Source organism: Paramisgurnus dabryanus, chromosome 23, assembly GCF_030506205.2.
Source record: "Paramisgurnus dabryanus chromosome 23, PD_genome_1.1, whole genome shotgun sequence".
NCBI classification, from domain to species: domain Eukaryota; kingdom Metazoa; phylum Chordata; class Actinopteri; order Cypriniformes; family Cobitidae; genus Paramisgurnus; species Paramisgurnus dabryanus.
Window position 1 is genome coordinate 27837544 of NC_133359.1, and position 24960 is coordinate 27862503.

Consider the following 24960-nt stretch of genomic DNA (forward strand, 5'->3'; position numbering starts at 1 on the left):
TGTATCACACATGTTGTTTAATTGACACACAAGTGATAGAATGGGAGAGTGGATAGTGCTCTCGTCTCTCATACATAGATCTTAGGATCGAACCCGGGAAATGCATGTGCTACATCATAATAAAATGTTTTTAGTTGTTGTTTTAACATCTGTTTGACAACTACATGAGCTTTTAGGCTCACAATTGTCGATAACTATAGGCTATTCGGGTCTATTTAATAATAAAAAAATGGAATAGAGATATACCAAATAAATAATAAGAGATTCATAAAATATATCAAGCCATAATATGCCATATTGTTTACATATAAAGATCTTTATTCAAATATATAAATTGTTCTGTGTTGATAAACTCAACCAGCTTCTTTTTTACATATAATTTCTCCAGCCTTTGAAAACATTCTCAAACAAGGGACACTTGTTGATGGCATGCATTTTTTGTAAGTAGCCTAAGTGTTACATACCTATGAGGAAAAATTACTTCTTTTCAGTAATTTATAGTATTTGATCTTGCCAAAAACGCATCTATGATGTATTGTCAGACTTGTTTCCTACCCTGTCAGTTTAAGATTCGACACAGATTCGACAGGTACGCCACCTTTCGAAATACTTGTGAAATGCACCGCTTGGTGTTTCGAATCACTTCATCACGTGACATGGGTGTACCGAATCACATTTCGGAGCAGTGTTTCGAAACATTTACGCTTCGGGATCTCGACACAGTGTCGAAACGTCAGTTTCGCGGGAGCCATCCCTACCAAGGACATCACGATGATGTTTTCAAACGACACCCTTTATGTATGTTGGACGGTTTTATGTAGAAAAGACCAAATCACAAAAAAGATTTTAGCTGGGTTTTCACGGGCAGGGTCACGTTTTGTCAAATGTGCTTTTTCTCGTGCAGCTCAAGAGTCACTTCGGCATGTTACGTAGATGTAGCTACATTTCCTTGAGCTTAGAAACGGGAAAGTCTGTTGGGGTCTTCCCGCTCCTGCCCCTTTAGTGATCGGCTGGTTGCCTGACCGTCAAGTTCTTTTCCAGCACACACCAGGCCCAGAGAGCTCACCAGGTTACCCTGTTGTAGTCGTGGCCGAGTGGTTAAGGCGATGGATTTGAAATCCATTGGGGTCTCCCCGCGCAGGTTCAAGCCCTGCCGACAACGAGTGTCTGGTCCCTGGCTCGGCCTCTCTCTTGTTGAATGTTCCAGCTCACGATTTGCTTTATTTCTGCAGCTCAAGTTGGTACCATGGGTTGCACAGTGGGAAAACTATGCAGCCTTTCATAGTTTCTCCTGTGTGTGTGAGAGATCGGCTCTGTTGTGAAATGATGTGGCTTCCATTGTCATTTTGACCATATACTGCACGTGCAGCAGGAAACCATAGAAGAGCTGGAACAAGACTTTGTTTACAACTGTTGTAGATCGTCGCTAATCGAGTTGATCCTGACCTGAGCAATTTTCTGAGAGGTTAAGGACTATGGCTCTACCCTCTTTGTTTTCAGGATTCCCACAATTCTCTCCCCCGGATTGTTTTCCTTAAATAATTCAAACGTGTATTTGCACTTTTGCTTTTCTAAGTAGAAAGCGGATAATGAACAAACTTTTTGTGCAGATCTCTCACCTGCTGAAAAGGCACAACATGCAGCAAAGCAGTACCTGAAGTCTAATTTCAGTTTAAAGCCTGAATACCACCCTGTCGTCCAGCGTCCGGGTATGTGCACAGGAGAGGTCGTGACCTTTTCCATCATTCTTGCGCAGAGGCAAGATCGTAGCCTATGAGGTTTATCCGAGGCGTGATCATTGCTGGTTGAAAACTTTACCCAATACCCCGCCAGGATGACTTGAAATACAGTCAGCTTTGGCAATTTTTCACAGTCTCTTGAGAGACTTACGAGTTTGTTGCAAAGAGAAGTTTGTTGTGTGTGTTTGTTTGTTTTGATGTTTATAGTCCTGAGGTTAAAAGCGTCAAAGTTTGATTCCGGTACTTGACATCGCATTGATTTCCATCCTCTGTGTGGCAATCAGTACCAAGGACATCACAATGATGTTTTCAAACGACACCCTTTATGTATGTTGGACGGTTTTATGCAGAAAAGACCAAATCACAAAAAAGATTTTAGCTGGGTTTTCACGGGCAGGGTCACGTTTTGTCAAATGTGCTTTTTCTCGTGCAGCTCAAGAGTCACTTCGGCATGTTACGTAGATGTAGCTACATTTCCTTGAGCTTAGAAACGTTGCCTCTCTGGTGACGTTTTGGATGAAGAGTGCTTTTCCTGAAGTAAAGAGAGTCTCATGCAGAAGCAAGATTTCTCCACTTAAATAGATAATACGCACTCTGTTTGAAGACTGAAGCAGTTTCCTGCTCATTCTGGCATTCTAGTAATATTTAACCTGTCCATAGACCAAAGAGTAGCTAACAGGACATGGTACTGAAGTCCCGTACTTGGCTGAGGCGTGAAGCCCTGGAACTCAGGTGTGAGCCCGGATAGCTCGTACCCTCCACTAATTGGACTGCTTTAAGAAGTCCTAACAAGTCCTAACCAAGTCCTAACAATTCCTAACAAAGTCCTAACAGTTCCTAACAAGTCCTAACAACTCCTAACAACTCCTAACAAATCCGAACAGAGTCCTAACAACAGCGTGGCAAAAGAGCCAATCATATGCTTCGAAACAGTTGCCGCTCCAAGGGGGGCAAAAGAGCCAATTATATGCGTCGAAACAGGTGCCCCGTGCAAACAGTGTTCTGATTGGTTACTGACGGAGACAATGTTAAAGTTCATCCTCAGGTAACTGTATTTACCATCGGCGAATATCTCTAGACACTAAAAGTAAGTAGAACTTACTAAATTATCTGAATTTAATTATAAATCACTGAAGTGAAATCGTAAAAGTATTTGTTGTGTTTGTAAATACTTCTGCTTTGATCAACGTTGGATGTTTTTCGTGAAGTTTGATAAGACGGTCACAAAACCTTAAGGGATAACGCTGATCGCTATGTTAATAATTATTTTCTTTACTTGACGTTTTTAAGTGTCTTTTTTGTGTCTGTCTTTGGTCCATCAAATTAAACTAGAACAGAGATGCTCAATTTTGTGTCTGTGTCGAGTGTTTATGTCGCTGTTAAGTTTGATAAGACGGTCACAAAACCTTAAAGGATAACGCCATTAATTATTATTTAATATGACATTTATACTATTTTTAACAAAATATGTTGTCAATAGATAGATAGTCACAAAAAATGACTAATATCTAATATTTTACACCTCATGAGTTCTCATGAAAATAGTTGTTTAATTAGTAATATCCTATGAGAATATGTTTTTTATTATATTTATTTCTAAATTTAAATTGTATGGGTTTTTCATTGTACTGAGCAAGACCATATGCTGTAAACATCTTGTTTTATGTCTATTCTTTGACCATTTAAGTACAAATCGTTTAAATACCCATTATTACAGTGTAGTAGAGTATTAAATTATTATTCATATGATATTTTTTGTATAATATTAGTCTTTCAGACAAAACACTGGTTACACCACTTGACCATAACGTCTGCAGCAATAGGACAAGAGATTGAAACAGAAAATAGCCATCAAGGTAAACTGAATTGGATATTTTGTTATATATTCATGTCATTCATCATATTCTGTATCAAAAAAACATCATATGATGAAACAGGATTGACTTGTGTTGTGATTTTAGTTCAGTTATCATACAATAGAGAGATTGTGAGTGAGAGAGAGTATAATTTTTCCCATTTCTTTCATCACTAAACTGTTTTGATTACATTTTTTAATAACCGACAACCATCAGGGTGAGTTCATGCCATCTAATGTGATCTTAACAAAGTATTTCACATTAACATAACAATGTAAATGAAACAGTGTCTCAGAAACTTAAGACCTAAAAAATTCCTGGGCCTGTATGTATAAAACTTCTCAGAAATTCTCTTAAGAGAATAGTCTTAAGCTATGACTTAAGTGTCAAAAAATTCTAAGTAAGGAGTAGGACCAGTTTGAGAATAGGAGACATTTATAAAGAGGCTGAAAGCCACTTTAAGTAAAGTGTAAGACTCATTCTTAAGTGCTGACTTAAGTGCTGCAAACTGAGGACTACAATGATTTCAACCTAAAATGGCCGCCCTTAACCTCTGAATCAGCCCATAGAAAGCCGGCAACGGTACATTCACAGCAGCATGTGACACCATACATTCATGAATCATGAAGACATTACAATTATATTAGTATTTAAATATATTAATTTAAATTTGCTTCAAGAAATGTTTAACAATATTACAAATAAGTACATACGTTTATTTTACAAGATTTGCACCATTTTGATTAAGATTTTAACATGTTAAAACATGTTAACATGTTACAAACGTAGTGCTATTTAAAAAATTAAGATGATGAATCATATTTTCATTTCACTGACAAGCTGTTTAAGAAAATACTAAAGTTTGCAAACACTTAGATAAAAAATACTTGTGATCAAGCCTGAACAAGATGATCAAGTTAAGCTGGATTTCTCCACTTAAACACAATTGTAATTTTTGCCATCTTTGTCACTTTCACATTTGGTTTGCTCATTGCTAACATTATGCTTGGGGTCAGGGTTTTATACTCTTTGTCATGATTAGAATGAGAACGAACCCAAGCGCAGACAGATGGAAAACAAAGATGACTTTATTAATAAATAAACAGAGCCCACGTGGGAGCAAAGCACATTAAATAAGAAACAATAACTAGGACTGACTAATACTAAACTTGACTAGACTTTGACATTAACTAGACTGAACTTGACAACACAATAACAACATTCAAAGAACTTGGCTTACTAGACTTGACTTAACACAGGAACGGATCAAGAACAGTGCTAACAATACCAGACAGAACACAGAGCACAAGGACCTTAAATAGGGGTAAATTAATGAGGGGTACAGGTGACAAGGATTAGTCAATGAAGGCAAGAGGATGACAAGGGAGCGGGGATAAAGTGACAAGACACGCAAGCACGCAGCCCAACAAAAAGGCCACGTGCAGGCACACAAAACAAGAGTCTATCATGATTCTGCCTCAAGACTAGAATAAAGCAATGACAAGAGGGCAGAATCATGACACTATTAATATCACTTTACATGTAATGATGTCACTGCAATCTTGTAGATACTTTGCAATTTTTGAGGTTGATAATGCTATTGTAGATGTTATTTACATTTTATGGTATTTTATTTACCTGTCATAAACTGTAAAACCAAAAAAGCGTCTCTACTTAAAAAACTTACTTCAATTAGAAACACCTAATATTTAAACATTTTAACTTTAATTATTTCACTTAAACTCAGAAAATTTAAGTTGAAAAAACATTACATTTTTAGGCAATATCAATAAATTGATCCAACTTTAACTTTTAATATTATGCAAATTTATATACCTTTAAGTATGCTGTCTTGTTAATCCCATAAAAAATCTTGGTACTGTGCAAGCACTTAAATAAGTTTCACTAATATACATCTTATACTGTATATTATATTGTGTAATATAATATACATTGTATAAAAAACCCTATACTCTTTATATTTCATAATGTTATATTAATTCCTATCTACTGTTTATATACTACTAATATGTATTTATTGTACATTTTCTGGTCTGCAACAATAAATTTGTAAAAAGTGATATATAAATACATTTGAATTAAAGTAATTCTTACACATTCTTTGTTGTAAAGTGCATGATCTTCGCCTCTCTGCTGCCTTCTTACTCTAAACTAGGTTAAGAGACCTCTCCAGCTCTCTTAAATAATTTAGGAGCTGAGACCTAGTCTTAACACTTAGGAGGCTTTATAAATCAAACTTATGCTTAAGTCTAGGAATAAGAGTAAAATGACATTATTCTTAGAATTTTGACACACTTAAGACAAAAATTTTACTCTGAGCGGCTTTATATATACAGGCCCTGACCAGATAAGTTAAGACTGTAAAAAACATACAACCTTATATTTTAGCTGCTTAATTTCCTATCTATCTATCTGTCTGTCTGTTTATCTGTCTGTGCATGCAGGCCTACATGTTGCATACAACAGCATAAATGACTATCTCTTGTCCTATAGATGCCAAAGCAAGGAAAGCCAGATTCATTCTGGACCGGCGTCATGATGCTGTTTGCCCAGGGGAAATATAAATTTTCCACTGGCCAGAGACCTGGGAGCAGACGTTGGAAGGCAGTGTTAGAGAGGATAAAGAATTGTCCGATGACCCCTGCATATGGCCTAACGGTCAGAAAAAAAGATATTTTTGGGAAAACGATTCCCTGCAAATGTGCCTACCATGATGTAAGTAATGTCATTGAATCCTTAAACATAAGATGTGAGACAAAGATGCTGACAAATGCTTCCTTTACAGCTGTTCCCCATGGCTGGTTCTTCGCTGTATGTGCTTGATTCTCCAAATGACTTGTTTTGATGCAGAGTTTTGTGTGATTTAGAGGATAAGAGTATATAGAGTGTAAATACAAAATGTTGTTTCCCCCAGTCAGGACAACAGACAGGGGCCGCAGCAGGTGCACAGCAGACAGGGACCGCAGCAGGTCCACAGCAGACAGGGACCGCAGCAGGTCCACAGCAGACAGGGACCGCAGCAGGTCCACAGCAGACAGGGACCGCAGCAGGTCCACAGCAGACAGGGACCGCAACAGGTCCACAGCAGACAGGGACCGCAACAGGTCCACAGCAGACAGGGACCGCTGCAGGTCCACAGCAGACAGGGACCAGTGATAATAGTATGACATGCTCCCTTTGTGCTCAGGAAGTGCTCTCTGACCAGTTTACACAGCATCTGTCAGACTTCCATGTCCAGGAGCAGTGTGAGCACTGCGGCACAAAGGCCATGGGTGCTGTCAGGTTATCAGAGCACCTTGAGAAGTGTCATGTCTTAACCTCACCTTCAACCCCTTCAGCCCGTCCCTCCACTAGCCCAGCCCAAGAGATGACACCGACACCAATCGTCTCTCCCCGAGATGCTCCAGCTACAGTCTGCCTCACAGCCCAGGAGACGACACCAACCATCTGTCTCCAAGTTGCTCCTGCTCCTACCCCTTCCACACTATCTGAGATGGCACCAGCGACTCAGAGTGGCACACCACTTCCTTCTTCTCCTGCTTCTGCTCCTCCTCCAGCAGCACCAGGACTACCAGTCCCTCTGCGCTTTCCAGAGGTAAGCCGGGCCGGGTTTTTACCAAAGCCTTTCCTCCGGGTCATCAAGCCAGGTGATTTGGAGTGGATTGCCCACATTCTCTATGACGCAAGAGGGCAACTGAGACAGAATGTCAGGGAAAATTGGCACCACCCCCCAAGCCCAATCAGATCTGTGGCACCTCCAAACCCACATGATTACTTTCGACAGAGGATGTTCCTGTGGGCACCAATGCGCATGTGGGGCATCCCTTTGAAATGTACTCAGTGCAACCGAAAGATGCACCACTCTGGCATTTACACCAAGGTCAGAGAGGTCATTGATGTGGACAGCAAGTATTATTTAATAGGGGGAGACTACCCAAGGTGCAGCCAGTGCAAAATACCTGTCTGTCCTTGGAGTAGTGAGATTTTAAAGCAACTGGACCCCTCTAACCGCAACAAATTCCCTGCTGTGTTGACTACACATTTGGCACTAGACAGAAAATGTGTGACACTTTTGCGTCCTAGAACAGCAGGGAATAGCTCCAGTTACCTGCAGCAGGCATTTCAAGAGGCACACAGTGAGGAGTGGGCTAGGAGATCCTGTGACTATTTCACAGATTGTGAAATTCACAAAAAATCCTGCCTGAAGCAGTCCCAGGCTGTTTATTCCCCACCACCACTCTTCATTCCCTTGCCCCTGGCCCAGTGGTTTGAGACAGTGCATGCCAACGATGTTGTCGGCCACCTTGATGAACTCAAAGGTGTCATCACTTCAACATTTGGCAGAATTCTGAAGCTCGATTCCACTAAGAAGGTAAATGTAAACATATAAGCTTGAGCTCATTTGTTCTTTAAGGGTTTAATAAGAATACATGTGCTTATGATGTATATTCTTTTGTTATAACAGGTGACCAAAAAACTGGCTGGGGGTATTGAGAACACGGCAACATGGATGACCAATGTTGGGAACGAGCATGGTCAGGTCCTCAACTCTGTCCTCACAACCGGCGAGGGGGCTGGACTGGATGACCTGTGCCAAGGGATCGTCCAACGGTACAGGGATGCTGGTGAGCCACAGCCAGCCGCCATCTATGTGGATAGAGACTGTTGCAGTGACAGAGGTGGGTTACCTGTAATTGGTGTTGATGTTTTTTTGCCAAATTATTGCAGTTGATGACACTACAAACCAGTGGCTGCTGGTGACTGCTCCTCTGAGGGGCCAAATTCAAAATATGGGTTTGGAGTGTCATGTGTGTCGCTTGTGTTTTCAAAAAATGTGAACCATGTGCATCACGTGTTTTGTCAAAATAAGTGCCTGCTCCACACGTGTCAAAACCGTTTATGATAAAAGAGACGCTCACATTCACAAAATACAGACAAGTAACTCCCTTACAGTAAACTTGAGATTATATGAGTATCTGGCAAACACAAGCGTCTTTTTTATGAACCCATAAACCCTTTAGACGCGTCTGCAGCAGGTACTGATTTTGACAAAACACATGATGCACATAGATTCACTCGACCCACCAAACACATATTTCGAAATGACGAACCACACACATGACGAATACATACATGTTGTGAGGGAAAAAAATTTATTCATGATCTTGTGAATTTACACAGGGGTGAGCCCAGTTCTCCATTGGTTTCGGCCATGGACGTCCACTGTGCGGTTGGATGTGTTCCACTTTATGAGGCGATTCACCAAAGGTCTCACCACAGAACACCATCCACTGTACGGTACGTTCTGCTCCAAATTGTCGAGCTGCATTTTTGAGTGGGATTACCAGGACATCAGTAATCTGAAAGAGGCGAAGCGGTCAGAGCTGAGGCAAAAGCATCAGGGCTATGAGCCAACAGATGCCCAGGTGTTGGCGAGCATCAGCTCTAAAGAGCTAGCCAAGCACTGCCGCAGGAAAACCCGGGGAGTGGAGGAGACCCGTGCCCTCATCAAAAGTCTTCTTGACTCCATGTGGAACCTTGTGGACGGCACTGGGCTGCACCTTATTAACCACGAGCGCATGTCTGAAGTGTGGAAGGTACAGCAAAAGCACCTTGCCTGCATCCAGGATCCACCAGGAGTGCAGCTTTATACAAACACTGGGTCAGGGCTGGAGAAAGGAGAGAAGACACTGGATGTGCTAAGATGCGCCAGAGGGTCCTCCTCTTTGGAAAGCTTTCATAAGCACCAGTGTGCTTTCATTCCAGGCATGTTAAAACCTCACACACACACACATGGTATATTTTGCTATTGAATTTTGACATAATATTGTTGTAATTTGTTGTAATCAGTGATCCTGTTTTTTGTCTGAGTAGGGTGGAGATGCAATGCATTGCACACTCAGATGTACATGCTTGAGGGTGTGTCAAGGTGGAATTTAAACCGGTCAGCACAAGCACTTTCAATGACTGAGACATCCAGGACAAAGCTGTATGACATTCGTTTGATGTCCAATGTGAATGCGCTCAGCAACAAAGTCTTGGGAAAACCTCTTCTTCCAGAGTTTATCCCCCCTGGGAAACCTACAGGTAAGAAAAGTCTGCTGTTGATGATCAGACCTGTACTGTGACATGGTACGCAAGTAAACAATAATTTTTCCCTTGGTGAATATCTATTGCAGGAGAGCGAATTGCTGTAGAATATCTTCTGGCACAGTCCAACAGAGGAGATCTTCTGACCCAGCAGACTGGTAATGCTGACATCCTGCCTGAGATCTTGGATGAAGACCTTGAGGACGAATGTCCTGATGTGACCGTACCACAGGCTCATGACCTTACATTGCAGGTAATATTATGTCAACAGTATATCTGGGGTCTGTTCTTCATACGAAGATTACTCCGTTAGCTGGATTTGATTGTTGGTGATTTCTCTTGATCTTGAATTATTTGGTTCTTCGAAACTCATCCTAGAGTTGCTGTCATAGCAACCGGTCCATAAGATTAAACCAGCTCGGAAGCAGGCTTATTTCATGTAAACATTAGATCGCACCTTTTTAAGCGAATGTGATACGTAAAGTCTGTCGCAGTTATGCATTCTCATTGTACGTGGGCAATCTGCATAAGATGTACTATTAATATGAAAAGCATTTCAATTTCAACACATAAAAAAAGGATAGATTCAATCTTTTAGCGATGTTATTTTAAAAAAAATATAAAAGACATGTGTTTATGTACTTGTGCATCTTTGTGAAGCAGCTGTTCTACTTATTAAACGAATGACAAGACAAACATGCTTATGATCACATTCATTTTAATTTCTTTATTAAAATAGCAATCAAATCATCTTTACCCAGCAATAATAGGTGTTGCGTTAATAACTATAGATGCAACGTAGTTTCAAAGATTGATTCAGTTTTAGCCCATTTCCGCCACATGCACTCACACCCTACAAACTGAGAACTACTTCCTCTGCCCGGTCTCACAGACTCTCGCGATAATACACTGTCTCACTTCTCGTAGACTCTATAATATATCCCCTCCCACATAAAGTTAACAATCTCCCTCTCTTAAAAAAAATGAACAGGTGACTTTGACATAAAACATTGTCACCAAATACAAATTATTTTCATAACGCAGTAACATTTGCTATGCTAGAGTATTTAACAGTTTTTAACAAAAAAAGTTCAATGAACCAGATATTACAGTTTCCATACGCCCTCAGACTGCTTTAAGAAGTGAGGAAGCATCTTTTCTGCGTCAAACAGTCAGCAAGTTGTGACTTGCTTCTGACCAACGCACTTTGATTTTGTTAGCATGTAGGAGCTATTTGACACCACTTTATTTCTAATCTTAGCCTCTTCTCTGTGACTTGCTTTGTATACTTAAGAGCGTCAAACAGGGAATGATTGTCATTAACAAATAAGGGGAAGATCATTAAGATCAGCTTTACCAGTAGTAAGCAAGAACATAGTGTCAATACCATCTGACAGTGTGGCACCCAGGGGTGTTATTGTAAACACAAGTTACCTTTAACAAGGTACTATTCGGAACCTCTTAAAGATTTCTAAACACCCAAGTCTTTGTAACACCGACTACGCCATCCTGGGAATTACACCCAGGGAAATATAAATAATGGCACACAGGTTAGTTCCCACAAAGATTCAGAGGAGACATAAATACAAAAAACAACAAAACTTTATTTATACAGAGTGTAAAACCACAATTTAAAGTAATCTCTTTAACACAAGACTAGTGAAGCTAGCTTCATTTAAAAACACTGGATTAGGTACCAGAAAAAAGTTCAGATCGGATAACAGGGAGAAATAGAAGCAAATTTCCACTTCACCACACACTTTAAATACAAGTTTCTTTGGGCTAACTTCACCACACGGGTTTCAAAGAAACTAAAAAGTTACACATCACAAGATACACTCATTGAACAATTACAAAAAAATAAATTTAGAGGTTAACACTCCTCCCTGACCGATCTAACACTTGAATAAAATACCACAGCTCCACAAAATAACCAAATAAACACACCAACTTGTGAAACCAATTTTAAATCAAATAAACAAGGAAAACAAAAATCAGTTTATAACAAAACACAGTAAACAAACTAGCACTCATTCCTCACTTAAACCATAATCTACTTACCACACGCAAACGTACACGCTCTATAATTCACACACGCACACACACACATTAAACGACATGTCGTTCTCACACTACGCACGCTATAAGTCACACACACACATTAACTTTAACTCATGCACACGACCACAAATATACCATACACCACACAAACCTCCTCTGGTTGAAACCATACGGGGGTAGCGAATGCCCGAGTTAATACCCATCCCACAGTTTTTCCCAGATGAAGGGGTGGACCAGGCGTCAGAAATGTACGCCGCTAGGCAGATACTTCGACAAAAAAAAAAAAATTTTGAAAAACAAAACACGAAGGGGAAGCTGGGCCACTATCCTAATCAGCTACCCAGTGTCATATGGGCGTATACCTCCAGAGGGCTTTAAGCTGATAAAAGAAAATTACAGCATTAACGATGGAATTTTCATAATCGGCATGCAATAAATCAGTAGCATACCCACCTGATTCGACACTGCTGACACATCAAGTGATGGATAAACTCCGCACAGCATGTATAATATGTAAACAAATAGAGCACTTACAAACAACAGCTCCCTTTATATTAAATAACTCGATAGTTTACAAACCTGATTAATAGAGTCAGCCTTGCTAACGACAAGGCACGGCACGATAAATACAGCCCGGAATGAATACTAAGACAAATGAACAAGGCGCATACAGTCAACAGCTCGTCTTAAATAAAACAAATTATTTATCCACTGTGGCATACCCAAAATGCAGCAAGTCCACAATCAAATGCTCGTCCCAAACGGCTCAAAAGATCCACTAAAAAACCATAATGCATTCAACATCCAAAATCACAGCAGCAACCACCCATAAACACATTCAAACAATGCTGGAAACCTTCCTTTTATGCACACCTACACCCATAGCGCACCTGTCTCTAATTAAAGCACTTATCATTCAGCCCCGTCTCTGGGTAGTGCTGCTACAATCGCAAGGGTTTCTCCTGCCAGCGTGCTTCTAACCACACGTCTGATTTTCTTAGATTGCCAAAACAAAGGGGAAAACTTTAGTGTTTTTTCCATGAGGACAATTAAAGCCCCTTCCTCTGTACCTCCATCCTGAGGATTGCCCAGTGAGGCATCCCTGAAAACCACTAAACTTAAATCATCGCTGTTTCCCAAGTGTTGGAACTTAAGTGTGACCTTCTCTGACTTAAGTTTACGGGTTACTTTGTTCACTTCATGTATGGCTACATGTGTCAAACATTACATCTGGTCTTGTTTGTTTAGCAACCCACAAAATCTGTCCTATTTTGGACCGGAGTTGTTCTCTTACTTTCTTCTTTAGTGGAGCCTCTCTCTGTACAACTCGTGCTGCCTGTAAGTGAACTGGTTGTAGGTTTTCAATGTAACTGTGCTGATGCACCTCCACTATACCACCCACAGTAGCAATATTCATACCCACATATGAAAAACTCTCATGCTCTTCACCACCCACGTGAAATACAGATTTAAGTACAGGGATGACATTAGTTACAAAATCCTCTGAACCTGCCCAAAAAAATCATCCACATGGCATGCCAGTACGCCGGTCACCTCAGACTGCTCATCGTGCCAATAAAACACTGCAGGATCAACCTGTGACATTTTACCCCCACTGTTCAGCCTGAATTCTTTGACCTTGTTGTACCAGTAAAGGGAGGCGTCTGCAAGTCCATACACACATTTCTTTAGTTTCCATAATACATTGTCCACACCTGCTTCTGGTGGGGGACGAATGTAAATGTCCCTTGAGAGTTCCATTCCCTTTAAAGAAGCAGACTTAATATCCATAGAATTCACTTTCCATTTGTTCTAACATATAACAGCTAACAGCAGCCTGAATGACTCTGATGCACATGTGGGAGAATATTTTTGTAATTCATGGATATTGACTTCTTCAAAACCTCTCACCACAAGGTTTCTGTGTTTGTCAGGGAATTTTACATCTCCCTTAACACTCATTTCATCATCTGAATTCTCTGACACATCCGTGTGTATTACGTTTTAATTTTATTAACTATTTTCAGGAATATCGAGTAGTACAAGTTTATCCTCATCCTGTGCATTAACTTTATTCAGCCTGGACTGATCACCCCATGTCTGATAAATAATACAGAGCCATCCTGACCGATAACTACAGCAGGGCCTTTCCACTCTGTACTGTCTGCACGTTTGTAGTACACCCTGTCTCCTGTCTCGTACTTTCCATCTGTAGGCCTGATCTGCTTTTGTAAAGCTCTTCTTATCCTTTCTGAATGCTCTTCTGGAAGCATGCAATGCTGCTAAGTGCTGTCTTACTCTAGTACCAATAGAACTGCAACCAAACACAAGCTGATATGGACTATAACCATGCACATTGATCATAATGTTTTTGGCCATTAGAGCCCAGTCTAGAGCAGTCTGCCAACCACACTCGTTTCCTTTTTTCACCTTCAGGAGGATCTCAATCAGTGTCATGTTGTGTCTCTCCAACAGCTTGTTGCTCCAAGGACTGTATCCTGCTGTAGTCTTTATCTCAGTGTTGAATTTTTCTGCCATCTCTCTTAACTCCTCATTGTTTAACTCACCACCGTTGTCTGTGTATATTCTTTTCGGGGCACCATGAAAACTTATCCACGAGTGAATGAAAGAGTTGACGATCTCCAAAGCTTTCTTTGTTCTCACAATGTTTCCAGCGCTGAAGCAGGTAAAGTGGTCGATGATATGGAGGTACCACCATACGCCAGGTTCCAGCTCATGTAGATCCATTGCCACTGTCTAATTGTACTCTGAGGCTAAAGGCAAACCAACAGCAGGCCTGGGCTTGGTCTTGCTATATCTTTGACATACGGATGATGTCTTGCAGAATAACTTGACAGTCTTTGTCAGTATTTCCAGAGCTGAGGATGAGCCTCTGCAGCCGGTCTGCGGAGGCGTTGCCAAACTATTTATGAAGCTTCAGGAGAACTTTACGCTTCCCTTTTGTAGACATCTCTATTGTGACAACAAGAACGTCACTTTCATTGGTGTCCGCTTCATTATTACCATCTCTAATGTCAACACAATAATGTTCTGAACGAGTGAGCTCAAGAGGCACTGGTTGCTTGAACATGACAACTCTGTCATTCTCCATGTCTTAAACTGTTCCTGCTTTCTTTAGAGACATTTTACTCAGCAGTAAAGGAATATTAACAGGAACAACTTCCGTTTTAATGTGACATTTTGTTGTTCCGATCTTAGCGGGAAGCTTCACCCTTTTGTTGGAGTATACCACCTGACCATCACCAAATCTGAACGGTCTGCAGCTTGAAGATTCTGTTTGCAACAGTTTGTTTATTTGGCTTTGGCTCAGATCTTTTATATAACTATACAGCCATTTCTCACCATAAACAGTAAGTGTGCATGCTGTGTCAATGATAGCTGATCCCAGTGATTCAGTTAGGAAGATCTCAGAGTCTGTCATGACTTTGATAAACAGTGTAATGTTACACTCTTCCACATTTTCATCTTCTGCTAGCTTTACTTCATTTCTGCGATGTGGACAGTCTTTTGCTCAATGGTACATGCTCTGACAAACGCATTTTGTTCGCTTACCATATTTGTCAAGTGGGTTAGTACCTTGCTATGGCTGCCACTGTCTGCTTTGTGACGGGCCGTTGTTCCGTCTGAATTTGCCCGGTGGCCGCTGCTCCGTGAAAAACACTGCATCTTGAGTCTCCCTGCCTCTTCTCATCGAGACAAGCCGTGTTTAAACACTAACACAGCGTCAGGCAGGGTCATATTGTACTTCTTCATGCTGTTGTATCTCTGCTATGAGTCTATGATGTAGTCCGTCATGGACACCACACAGTTTTTAGAAATTGAGTCAAAATGAGAGTAACAAGTCTCCAAATACTAACTTCATTTTTCCAGCCCTCGTATGATTGGGCTTCGTCAAGCTTAGGCGGTACTCTGTAGCTAGAAACCATCCTCTGCTACCATGCAAATAACTATAGATGCAACGTAGTTCCAAAGAAAGATTGTATTATTCCGTTTTACACCCAAATCCGCCACATGCGCTCACACCCTACAAACTGAGAACAACTTCCTCTACCCAGTCTCACTGACTCTCGCGTAAATAAACTTAGTCTCACTTCTCGTAGACTCTATATCCCCTCCCACATAAAGCTAACATTATGTACAATAAAGAATATTACTCAGTGTGAAATAAGTTTCCTTTGAATAAACTCATCTCTGATTTTAGTTTTTGTCTTTAGATTGTCAACTAGGCTTACAATGTCATGCACGAAGGGTTTGCCTAGTCCTTTCTATCTATTCTATCTTTAAAACTCTGTCTACAAAGAAGTTACCCTGTCCCTTTCCTTTGAAAAAAATGCCAATAACCGAATAAGTTGTTTTTTGCACATATTTTCACATATCTTTATCTTCTTTACTACACATTTCTGTGCAGACTCAGCAGATGCAAGACTTTCAGTTAATGTGGACTACTGCTAATATTGTCAGAAATCAGTTATATAAGAAAAACGCAATTTAATTAAACTTATTTTTACACTTGCATATAGTTTCTCTGAATGACTTTCATCTGAGAGCATTTTTTTGCTGTCTTGTGCATTGCTCTCGAAAACAGTTGCATTTTATAATCTTTTGATGTAGAATAACATTTACATTAATTTACTGCACATCATACTTCATTTAACACATTATTGGGAACTGCTAAAAGTGTTGGTGTATTATCTACAACTGCACAAAAGAGGGAAAAACACCATCTTTTAATAAACTACAATTCAATGTTTATTTATCAGCAATTAAATTGTTGCATTGGCTGTGGGTTTAAGAAAGAGCAACTGCTCCAGAGATGATCTGTACAATCAATCAGCTTAGAGACATCACTCCTTCTAGCACATTACATGAAGATACAGGACCACCACCTGTTTTTTTATTCTGCTTTTTTGGTTGATGTTACAAACAGACAAAACAGCATTTAACTGTTTTTAAAAGGGACTTAAAGTACTTTAGGAGGATCAAAGTTTGATTACAATAATTAATTTCAATCTTTAACGTGAATAGTAAAGATATCAAGATTATATTTACACAAAATATTTTACATTATGTAGGGTGATTTTATGTACAAAAAAAGCTTTAACTGGGTTTACAAATTCAGCCTCATAAAAAGTTCACAATAACCTGCAAGGCAATCACAACTGGGCAATCACAGCGTGGCTGATCAGTGTTTCTACTATAGACCTTTATTGCCTTTCTTGCATTGAACGAATGCGCAATTATCTCAGATAATTCAATCCTGCCATACTTATCATCAATGGCAGAGGTGTTCAAAGAACTGAATAAGCAAGATCATAATTAGCCAGATCTGAACATCTCGGATGTCTCATTTGATCTCGGATGTATTAAGTGACGTACAAAGAACGGACCCCTGACATCAAAAAAATATTGGAAAACTAATAACCAGTTTTTAAATTTTTAATGTAGAACAGACACAAAAAAACATTTAAAAGATTATTTATTCCTTACTAATTATTCTGTGTATACTTTTATTAATCACCTCAGCAATTTGGAAGCGGTGACCCTAGGCCCGGGCCAGATCCCAGGTCCCCACTGGAGGAGGGGGATGCCTCTGCTGGGCCCGTCTACTCTCCACTGGAGGAGGGTGATGCATCTGCGGGGCCCGTCTACTCCCCATTGGAGGAGGGTGATGCCTCTGCTGGGCCAGTCTACTCCCCATTGGAGGAGGGTGATGCCTCTGCTGGGCCCGTCTACTCCCCATTTGAGGAGAGAGAGGCCTCTGCAAGTCCCGTCCTCTCCCCAATTGAGAGTGATGCCTCTACCAGGCCTGTTCTCGCCCCATTTGAGGAAAGTGGGCTCGTCACTCCAGCTCCGGTAAAGTGGATAATGTTTCACCATTAGAAATGTGGGCTTCTTTATATTTGCTCTTGTACCAGATGTTTATTGGTTTAATTTTGTAACAGGACACCAGGTGTGATGCCAGAGGGATTCCTGGATGGGAGGCAGTTGATGCCTTGGCAGGTTACCTGGTTGGCCTTAACCGGACTATAACAGCACTCTCCAATGCTGAGGTGGCAGAGATTTTGAGGTTATACTCACATCTAAGTGCCTTTGACCAGACCCCCACCAGATACACCCTCAAGAGCAAAAAAAAAGATTTGCCAGGACTTTGGAGGGCTTCAAGAAAGCGCAGTGGCTCTGCTCCAGGCCAGCAAGCAGCTGAGAGGTATCTACATGTCATATAACTGTATTCTTTAGTATTCGTATCAATATTTAAAGAGTTTGATTCCAAAACGCAATAAATCCATTTTGACTAATTTCGGTAAAACATGTTTTCTATACCAAGAAAGTGAAAAGATAAAAACCACTATTCAACTCAAAGATTTATTATAAAAACTGATGCCATGTTATATTCATTTAGTTGACTAGTGGCAGGGGTTAAATTGGGATTTGTTATGTGGGGGGGCTCTGCGGGGAGGGGTACTTCAAGGGGTAACATGTTTAATACTGATGATAGTAAAGCCACTGGTGTGTTTCATTGACATTCTGGACCTCTGATAGGATTTGATAAGTTTCAGCTTGCTTTAAAGCTGTGCCAGAGGTTGACCCAAACTATTTTAAAAATAAATTTTAATGATGCAAATCTATGATTTTGACACCCTATATCCATTTGTTGCACATGTCATTATGCACAATTGATCAAATTTTAAAGGAAGTTAAAAGAATCAACCTCTTTGAATAATTCTAGGCATAAGATAGGCTACCACAAAATACTAAATTAACAAGAAAAGGTACAACACACAGTACTGTATCATCTTATAAATTAGCCATGGAGATTCCCTATGCTGGTCAGCAGCTAAAACAATCATATAGTTAGGTTTGATTTGTGTAATCAAAATACATTATTTTATTAAACTATAGAATGAGTTATATCCAGTGTTATCCTTAACATAATGTAATTAAATGAGTGACATACATACTTTAATCCTTTACACGTTTCTAGTCTTCTATGAAGTTTTCTCGACGTGGGCACCATTATTACCTCTCTCTCTCGCCTGGTTGCGTCTTTGCATTAACTTTGTATGTAATCTGCTCGCGCAAATCGTTGAACTTGCGTTGGTAAGTATGCCCCATAATGAATGAAAACGCATTATTCCCTTCGCGTCAGTGCACACGCACCAGCGCAGCGAGTACACTGGCAAGAGCAGAGCGCGACCTTCAGCCCATGTGCCGGGGCTTAGCCCCGGACGGCCCCGGCCCAATTTAAACCCTGACTAGTGGTATACACTGATTAAAATAAACATTAATGGCATTAATCAAAACAATTACTTTGTCATATTAAGAACATTGTCATTGCTGCTGTTATACTTGGGACGTTATCGCTGTTTTGGTCCTGCTAGATTTTTGTTGACTTCGAGTAAAATAAGGAACGTTTTTCATAAGATCCTCTGGAGTTAACAGAAGCTTCATGCTGTCGTGTGAGAACAGCTGTCGTTTTCCCGTCGCCCAAGTGGCTTATGTTTCTTCCCCGTCTCAGAAAACCACCACAGGTTTATCAATGTCATCAAAAGTATTATTTTGTTTTTTATTTTATTATTATTAACCTTTATTTAACCAGGTTGGCACATAGAGGACTCATTCTCATTAAAAACGGCGACCTGGCCAAGATAAAGTGTCATGATGCAGACAACATAAGTTACACGTAAAAGACAAGACAATGTAGAACAAGTTACAAACAATTATTCAGTCAAAGCACTTCGTACAAAGTAATTCCAAATCCAATAACTAGACAATTCATAGAAATCAATATAAAAACGTACTAGATAAATAAACTATTAAATAAGTGCAGTTTACATTATTAACAAGTAGCAATATCGAGAGAAAAATAATAAAATAATGATTGCTCTAGTTTACACAGGGGAAAAATATAAGCTAACATGAACAATGATATGACAATAGGTTAGTTATCAATCGTTTAAAAGTGGATAACGGAACAATAGATTTTTGTTTGTTTGTTGATCACGAAGTACAAAGTAGATGAGGAAAACTAGGATTATGTGTGTATTCAACGCGCCACCATTGTTTCTTTACACTGCGTGGAATGGTGCGCTGTGATTTGTTGAGCAGATTTATTGCATTCTGTAGAAAAGGGGGACTGGTGTTTATCGCATTTTGGGAAAAAAGGGAGAAAAGATGACAGAATAACACGTCGACAAGTGGATTGTGCGTAAAATTAAGAATTTACTTTTTAATAATGACCTGATACAATACTGATTTTGGCAGTATATTTATTTTATTTTAAAATGGCGTTTATCGCTTTTTGGATCCAAACTCTTCATAGGTATGTCAATATGTTTACATCAATATGTAACGAGCACTATGTGATCTGGTCATCTATTTGCAGATTGTTCATGGTCCATGGTCAGGCTGCTCACAGACCAGACAAGAACAGAATTTCGGAATGTGTTGCTCTCAAGCTGTACAAAGAGTACAAGCAACCCAGAAATAGGCCAAAGGACAATAAAGGGAGGAGATTTGCCATACCCCAGTCCATTGTCATGACTTACTCGCACATCAAGCAGCTAGTTGAGGACTGCCAAAAGATCATGGACAGGAGTGATGTTAACCTGGTACTGGTTAACATTAACAACACCACAGTGTCCGACTGGTGAGTTCATCTTTAATATCTTCATAAATTGATTGAATTGTGTATTTGAACAATTTTTTTTAATATTAACACACTGAAAAATTTACTCTTGTGTGTTTTGTTTTCTGTCTCTGCAGGCTGTATAAACGCTCTAAGAAAACAGTGCAGGGTTCTTTACTTCAGGGCGTGCGGCTTCCACGGCAGATTGCCGTGGCTAAAGAATCCCTCCTGGAGGTTCGTGACCTACCATCACAGCCAGTTCAGCATGGACACACTCCTTTGGAGTTCCAGGAGCCTGAAAACCGTGAGGGTGAGGCAAAAATCCGCAGGCGAAACAGTTCCAGAACACCTGCTATTCCACACACAGGTGGGGAAGAAGCAAGTATTGCCCAACACGATGCTGCTTCTTCTCAAAACATCAGTACGGAGGGCTGGTCCTCTGCCAACCAGCCATCCCCAACACAGTACCAGAGCTGGTCTTCCTACCAGGCGCCCCTGGCACACTCTCATGTTTGGTCCTCCACCCACCCACAACCCTCAGCATCCTCCCAGGGCTGGTCTGCCACCCAACCACCACCCTCAGCATCCACCCAGGGCTGGTCTGCCCCCCACCCACAACCCTCAGCATCCATCCAGGGCTGGTCTACCACCAACCCACCACCCTCAGCATCCTCCCAGGGCTGGCCTGCCACCCAACCACCACATTCAGCATCCTCCCAGGGCTGGTCTGCAACCTACCCACCACCCTCAGCATCCACCCAGGGCTGGTCCTCCAACCAGGGCTGGTCTGCAACCCACCCACCACCCTCAGCATTCACCCAGGGCTGGTCCTCCAACCAGGGCTGGTCTACCACCAACCCACCACCCTCAGCATCCTCCCAGGGCTGGCCTGCCCCCCACCCACAACCCTCAGCATCCTCCCAGGGCTGGTCTGCCACCCAACCACCACCCTCAGCATCCACCCAGGGCTGGCCTGCCACCCAACCACCACCCTCAGCATCCACCCAGGGCTGGTCATCCACCTCCTACTTTCCTGACCAACCAAGCACTAGATCCCTTTAATCGCCAGCGTGAATGGCGGTTACGCAGGGCAGAACTTGAAAACCAGGAGAGAGTGAGGAAAGGTGAGCCCCCAAAGGTCAGAAAGGCAAAAGAGAGCTATCACTATGAGTGTAAGCTGTGTGGTCAGCCTAAATCAAAGCAAACTGGACACTCACAGGTACGAGGCAAATGGTACTGCCCTGCATCTGGACAGACCCTTGAGGAGTGGAGAAGCTCTTTGTAAATATAAGAAATTCATTCTTTTTATTTATACTTTTATTAATAATATTTTTTATTTATTTTAATATTTCACAATCACTGTTCAAACCATTTGCTGTTGCAAATGGAAAAAAAATATTATGGAAAAAAATATTAGTTGCTGATGCAACTATTTCCAAAAAAAAAAAAAAAAAAAAAAAACACAACTCTTGTGGTGTAATAGTAACACGTCCATCCTTTGGGTGGGAGACTCCAGGTGCAAATCCTGGCAAGAGTGTGCAACTGTTGGCCCAATCAGTATTTAATTAAAAAATAATTTATGACATCATTTAATCTGCATTTTCTCCTTTTCTTATAATTATTACTAGATATAGCCGGACTCATAATTATCATAACAAAGCATCATTATTCATACCAATCCTATTTGTATCTGTTTTTAAGCCATATTTAATAAATTCATAGCAATTTCTGATGAGGGGCTAGTGTCAATGTGGTAACCAACACAGAAGAGGCTGACAAAGGAAAAGTACAACTACACCTGTAAGGTGTGTGGCCAGGACAAAAATAAAAGGACTGGACACACCCAGCTGAAGGGGTGGTGGTACTGTCCAGCCTCAAGGCTGACCCTGGGTGTCTGGAGGAAGAGTGTATAGTTGCTGTCACTATTACTTGTATCTCTCTATGTCGTTTGTATGTCTGTTACCATTAAGTTTAGGAATTTTATGGAGCCAAGAACAGCCTTGACGTTTTTATGTAATTTCCTCTTGAATACCAGGACAGTGAATGTCATCCATTGAATGTAATTGTTAAAACTATAGCCAGAATTACTTGCAGAATCATTTTACATTTATTCACAAAACCCAACACTCAATGCTCAATTTATAATATGTTTTATTCACTTGTGTTGCACAGATGTAGTCTCTCATATAATTGTGTTTTAAAAAAAAAGGAGGGGAAACATGATGTGGGATTTATTTACATTTAAAGCTATACACTGTTAATTCTGTTTTAGCTGTAAATGTAGCATGTGACATTTTGAGTTAAATATTTGAATAATGATTTGTTTACATCACAAAATATGTTTACTTACAAAAGAATTAGCTTTAAATGCATTTATGTGCATAATTGCATAATCACAGGGTTATTACTGTGGTGTTTCATATGGAAAATAGTTCCTGTGTTAAAATAGTACTACATTACCCAAAATGCATTGCATGTGTACTTCCGGAATGCACTACGAGACTACAAGCGAAGAGAGATGGTCCTCGGTCCTCGCTGCTGAACAAGAGATCCAGGGGGCGGGGTTCGATCTAGATCCAACTCCTCCCACTTTATATACTTTGTTCCGCCAAATGAACCAGTAAATTTGCGTTGTTGTTTGCTCTTATCAGTTTAAGTGTACGTTTGATTAATAATATAGTCAAGAATTAATCATAATTTATTAAGTAATGATCACAGTTAGTGTAAGGGGAGGTAAGGGATACGTTCCCGACCGGGTGATATCACTGAAGGGATATATTTTCGACCCGCTTGGCTGTACATTATCCCACTTATTACACATAAAAACACACATTTATTTGATATATTTTATTAGCACGTTAAAAAAACCGTAAACCATGTTTAGGAAACCCGTTTCCTAATGCCTGTAATCAAAGACGCGTTAAAACAAATTTAAAGTCCCTACAAGATAAACATTCAATTTATTAATTTCTAAATAACTATATGCCATATATATGTTAATAATTCTGCAAATTTATACTGTATACATTCATAGGTATTATACTGCATGTGGTAAGATTACTCGTAGTGCCCAAAATGTTTTACTTCAAAACATAGTAAAAACACTTACATTTCATCTTAAAGTCATTACTTTTTTTGTAGTCATAAGTAAAGTTTGTTTTTCTGTCAAAAGAATAACTTAATTTAGTTACAACTCAATGGGGAAATGGTAACGCAACCACACGTGTATGACGTGTCTTGTGGTAAAACTGCCGACCAATCAAAATGCAGTGGGAAGAGATCCAGCTCCGCCCCTGGATCTGAATCCAACCCCGCCCCCTGGATGTCGTGTTCTGCAGTGAGGCATAGGTTCGAATCCCGCAAGAGACATGAAAATTAAAGTGATGATAAACCTTGAAAAAGTGGAGAATTATGTGTAAACAATGTTGAGAAGATAAAAGAGTGAATAGAAAATTGATAAAGTGTACGTTTTTCTTCATTTTTTCTCCTTTTCTCCCCTCTCTTTCCCCCCTCTTTCCTCTCTCTTTTCTTTTCTTCCCCCCCACAAGCAGTCCATTTTGCCCCTTTTTTGGCCGAGTCGGTAGAGCATCAGACTTTAAATCTGAGGGTCCAGGGTTCAAGTCCCTGTTCGGGCGATGAGTAGCCTCGATCGCCTTTTGTGCTGCTGTGTCTAGAGCTCCGTTTCGTAGGGAACGGGGAAAGGATAAAGTTTCCCAACAGCGACAGCATGTAGTCGTGGCCGAGTGATTAAGGCGATGGACTAGAAATCCATTGGGGTCTCCCCGCGCAGGTTCGAATCCTGCCGACTACGTCTTCAGACTTCAGACTCTCGAGTAGACCGACTCTACTTCGTGAGGGCTTCTGCTTAAGATTTGCCGTTGAAAGAAATACAAAAATGATTTTGACTTCTGCATAGAAATGGCAGTCCCCTCACACCCATTGTACTCAGGCAGACCCGCAGGCATCTTTCTTGCGCAGCCCGGTGGCACGCCGTGATCGTCTGTGGTTAGTACTCTGCGTTGTGGCCGCAGCAACCCCGGTTCGAATCCGGGTCACGGCAGCCCTTCCGGGAAAGTCTGTTGGGGTCTTCCCGCTCCTGCCCCTTTTGTGATCGGCTGGTTGCCTGACCGTCAAGTTCTTTTCCAGCACACACCAGGCCCAGAGAGCTCACCAGGTTACCCTGTTGTAGTCGTGGCCGAGTGGTTAAGGCGATGGATTTAAAATCCATTGGGGTCTCCCCGCGCAGGTTCAAGCCCTGCCGACTACGAGTGTCTGGTCCCTGGCTCGGCCTCTCCCTTGTTGAATGTTCCAGCTCACGATTTGCTTTATTTCTGCAGCTCAAGTTGGTACCATGGGTTGCACAGTGGGAAAACTATGCAGCCTTTCATAGTTTCTCCTGTGTGTGTGAGAGATCGGCTCTGTTGTGAAGTGATGTGGCTTCCATTGTCATTTTGACCATATACTGCACGTGCAGCAGGAAACCATAGAAGAGCTGGAACAAGACTTTGTTTACAACTGTTGTAGATCGTCGCTAATCGAGTTGATC

The 24960-nt window shown here is 40.8% G+C and overlaps 4 non-coding genes across 4 annotated transcripts; all 4 read left to right on the forward strand.

Moving 5' to 3' along the window:
* The first annotated feature begins 1077 nt into the window (after nt 1–1077).
* Nucleotides 1078–1162, forward strand: trnas-uga (transfer RNA serine (anticodon UGA)). Its single transcript has one exon. It is a non-coding gene; the product is annotated as a tRNA-Ser (tRNA).
* Nucleotides 1163–1744: 582 nt separating this feature from the next.
* Nucleotides 1745–1885, forward strand: LOC135781963 (U4 spliceosomal RNA). The gene has a single exon (XR_010545367.1). It is a non-coding gene; the product is annotated as a U4 spliceosomal RNA (small nuclear RNA).
* A 22258-nt stretch (nt 1886–24143) lies between these two features.
* Nucleotides 24144–24225, forward strand: trnas-aga (transfer RNA serine (anticodon AGA)). The gene has a single exon. It is a non-coding gene; the product is annotated as a tRNA-Ser (tRNA).
* A 374-nt stretch (nt 24226–24599) lies between these two features.
* Nucleotides 24600–24681, forward strand: trnas-uga (transfer RNA serine (anticodon UGA)). The gene has a single exon. It is a non-coding gene; the product is annotated as a tRNA-Leu (tRNA).
* Nucleotides 24682–24960: the final 279 nt, after the last annotated feature.